We start from the raw sequence: 4,249 nt of genomic DNA, 5'->3' as shown, positions 1-4,249 counted from the left end.
GCAGGCCTCCCCCCGCCCCCCCCACCCCCGAGCAGGGAGCCCGACGCGGGGCTCGATCCCAGGACTCTGGGATCACGACCTGAGCCAAAGGCAGACGCTTAACAACTGAGCCACCCACGTGCCCCCCTTTCTTTATTTTAACTGCTTTCTCTGACAGTGAGAAACCAGGCTCTCACGATCCACAATATATTTACTTATTGGCTTCAATACACATCAAGTAGTTTCAGAGTACTAATCCATATCTGTGATAGAAACAAACTACTAAGTAAAGTATTTGTGCTCAATTATTTTTTCTTTGGCTTTAGAGGATATTAGTGTGTATAGAGTCAAAATATTCTTTTCCAAAGTTACTTAGATTGGTCTTTTCTGCTGCCACCCCCAGTATGGTTATGTTGTTCAGTACAGTTAGGCTTTTGTGTATATTTCATTTGGGGCTCTCATATTTGTTGATTATATTTTGTTCATATTTTTAGTATATGAAACATTTGCATGGCTCTAAAAGTCAGAAATATATAAAAAGGATTGCTCAGAGAGGTGTCCTTACCCTTTCCATCCTATCCCCATCCACTGCCTGTACCTAACCAATCTGATTAGTTTTTGGTTTATCCTTTTTGTGTTTCTTTTTGCACAGTTGAGATGCAGAGACCACATTAGGGTGAGGAACTCACCTTGGGCACAGTAATTAACGGCGGGGGGTGGAATCTGTAGTCAAAATAAATAAGATTTTAGGGGTGCCTGCATGGCTCAGTCGGTTGAACATCGACTCTTGGTTTCAGCTCAGGTCATGATCTGAGGATTGTGGGATCAGGCTCTGCATTGGGCTCCACACTCAGTGTGGAGTCTGCTTGGGATTCTCTTTCTCCCTCTCCCTCTGCCCATCCCCCACTCATGCTCTCTTATCTCTCTCTAAAATAATAAATAAAATCTTTAAAAATAAATAAATAATATTTTAATGCAATATTTTTAAAATAAAAATTAATACAAAAAAATCTGTGATGACAACATATCAAATTTTTAAATAAATATGACCACAGAGTTGAGCCATATTGGAACCTGAGGCAAAAGGAAAAATGTGTGCCCTCGTGTACATTTCTTAAGTAGTTTTTAATGACTGATATTCCCCAAGAACATTAAGGCAGATGATAAAATATTGAAAAATTAAAAAGTAGGTAGACCAATACATTATTTTATTTATTTTTTATAGCACAACATATATTCCAAATGGACCAAAAATTAGTATCATTTACAATATCTTAAGATAAATTGCCTTTGAATGGGAGCTTCCTTTCCAGTACTTTGAAGTCTACAAGATGTATCTAGAAAATGTAACTGTGGAAAATGAAGACTGTTTAAACTGAACGGGAGGACTGTGGTTTTTCTTTTCAATTAATTACTGTAACACTGTCCTTGGGGCGGCTGAGAGAGTTTCATGTTTTCTTTAGACATCATTAGGCACCAAAGCTCTTGCAGGACAACTTTGATGCTATTATGAATTCTGCCATTTTGCCAGCACTGATATAGCTCTTGGGTCCACCACTCCATTGAAACTATTAACTCCATTAATATTCATTTTTGTTACAAATATTACAAAGGGGAGGTGCTTCTGGGTATTTAAGTTATTTAAGACTGTATATTTGATTTTCATAAATTGTCCCAGCTCATGGTGGCTGATGGCCACCTTGCATCACTGTTGCTCCTCACACCATTATTTTTAATTTAAATATTTTATTTATACCAAAACAGACTTTACTATAATTTTACTTAAGCTTAAGTTAATTAAAAATTATTTAAGATGGCCACTTGATCAAAAGAAATGATCAAGGAGCACCTGACTGGTTCAATCTGTAGAGCATGCACCTCTTGAGCTTGGGGTCGTGAATTTGAGCCCCACATTAGGTATGGAGCCTACTTTACAAAATAATAATAAACTAAAATAAGTGATCAAACGTGGCAATTCTCTCAACTGAAAACAATATAAACAAAGAAGTAGATTTTGAGAATATTTATGAGTTTGCTTCCATTAGAGCCAAGGGTGTATATGTTCCTTTTGTCTAAGCTCCACGTGGCTCGCACGGCATTGTTGAGCAGATATATGCATAGTTTCTTATTTTCCCCTTCTTCATTACATGAAAGGTAGCATACTATGGGCACTCTTTACACTTCGCTTTTTTTCGTCCTAGAAATTGCTCCATGTCAGTTCATAGAGAGATGAAGAGATGCTGAGGGGAGTGACCTCTGAAAGGTCAACCAGAAGGTACAATGTCCAACCCAGCAATTGTGCCATATCAGGGGCCGTTTGTGAAGAAGTCATGAAAGCGTCCCACGAGACCCAAGGCCAGCATTTGGGCATCTGCTACAGGAGAATAGTGATGGTAGATTAAACCACCACCATCAAGTTAGACCTTGCTTTGCTTCTTCCCGTCTCTCCTTTCCATCCTGACTGGGGGCAGCAGGAAGCATAGAGAAGTAGGAGTGAACATAGTGAAGAAATAGAAACAAAAGACCACCCTTTTCCTTCACTCCCACAGGTTTCAAGCCTACATGGGCCTCAGAAGATTTCATCTACACCAGAAATGGAAGCTCTGACTTAAATCCACCCAGATTTTTTGCACCTGCAATGAGACTATTCTAACACCTGAAGTGACGGAAAATCTAAGTGGTCTGCTCAGTATACCACACAGATGGAGAATGGAGAATTGACCAAGTAGGTTTAAAGAGTAAGTGGTGAGAAAGAATAAAGCTACTTCCTGCTGCTCTCCCACCAAGTCCTGCCCATTAAATATACCACATTCACAGCAGAACCCAACTCAGACTCACACTAGCCAGGGAAAAAAGATACAAAGCAGCATTCAGGTAGGATTTGATAAACAGTGGTATAAGGTGCCATCAAGGTTACTATAACTTAAATTCTCTCTGCTCCACCCTCATCAGCTCTGTTCGTGGTTTGAATTCCCTCATAAGACCAACACAGACAAACTTTTTGTTAATATCTGGGGCTGGGGGTTGAGAGGGTAGAGACATCCTTCATCAAACTGTCAAATAAAAGTCTCGGGATTTTTTCTAATTTAATTCTTAGGTCACAGGTTCCCCCTCACCCCCATCTATGGCCTGAGAAATGCTATGTGATGATTGTCTCAGGCCTAGGTTACCTGTTCATGTCATCCAGTCCCTGTGGGAGTAGATATGGAAGGAGAATTACAGTGAAGGGTTTAAGCCACTCAGAACCCATTCTGGAATTGAGGAAGGGGTTAGTCGTACCCAAGGCACGTGGCTAGAAAATTCAGGCTAGGTCATTCAGTGAATATTGAAGAGGCAACTTTAGGATATGAAGTGGTCCAGTTCCAGTTCCAGTAGCTATGTTTGTTGTTGGTTCAGTCTATTAATCTACTCTAAACAGTAATAATAACAACCAGTTTTTAGGTACTTTTTATGGGCCAACCACTGTATTAAATACTTCCTGTGCATCATCTCATTTAATCCTCATTACAACTCTATGGGGCTGGAGCTATTTTAATCTCTGTATTAGTTGGCAAGGCTTGCTGTAATGAAGTACCACAGACTGGGTGGCTTAAGAACAGAAATGTACTGTCTCATGGTTCTGGAGGCAGGGAGTCTGAGACTGAGGTGTTGGCAGGGATGGTACCTTGGCTTTTAGAAACATCTTCATCTCTGCCTCTATCTTCATGTGTCATTCTCCCTGTGTGTGTGTATGTGTCCAAATACCCCCCTTTTTTTAATGTTTATGTATTTATTTTAGAGAGAATGAGCAGGGGGAGGGGCAGAGGGAGAGAATCTTCAGGCAGACTCCCTGCTGAGCATGGAGCCCCATGCAGGGCTGTATCCCATGACTCATGAGATCATGACCTGAGCCAAAACCAAGAGTCGGACGCTTAATCGACTGAGCCACCCAGGCACCCCCAAATATCCCTTTTTAATAAGGACTTCAGTTGTGTTGGATTAGGGACCCACCCTACTCCAGTATGACCTCATTTTAACTTAACTAATTTTATCTGCAACAACCCTATCCCAAATAAGGTCACATTCTGAAGTATTCGGGGCTAAGACCTTGACATAGGAATTTTTGGAGAACACAATCCAACCCATAACAATCCCCATTTTGCAGATATGAAAATGGGATTAAACAAGTTAAGTAACTTCCCCAGAACCATAGCTAGTGAAAGGGAGAAACAGACCTTTGCTTGCCTCCTAAGCCATGCGTTTACCTCTGCTGTTGGGCTGCCATCAGATC

At 40.7% G+C, this 4,249-nt stretch overlaps 1 long non-coding RNA gene and 1 pseudogene across 1 annotated transcript in view; one reads left to right on the top strand and one right to left on the bottom strand.

The window, feature by feature from the left end:
• Window positions 1–2,765, top strand: part of LOC145722608 (uncharacterized) — a 10,883-nt gene extending 8,118 nt beyond the window's left edge. Inside the window, exon 2 of the long non-coding RNA XR_014146976.1 lies at window positions 2,529–2,765. This is a non-coding gene — a long non-coding RNA (uncharacterized LOC145722608). The remainder of the gene's footprint in view (window positions 1–2,528) is intronic.
• On the bottom strand, window positions 1,387–1,853 carry LOC102749756 (ubiquitin-conjugating enzyme E2 variant 1-like; annotated as a pseudogene).
• Window positions 2,766–4,249: the final 1,484 nt, after the last annotated feature.

This window comes from Leptonychotes weddellii, chromosome 7 (assembly GCF_054177405.1).
Source record: "Leptonychotes weddellii isolate Sample4059 chromosome 7, ASM5417740v2, whole genome shotgun sequence".
Taxonomy (NCBI): domain Eukaryota; kingdom Metazoa; phylum Chordata; class Mammalia; order Carnivora; family Phocidae; genus Leptonychotes; species Leptonychotes weddellii.
This window is presented reverse-complemented; position numbering and strand designations above follow the sequence as displayed.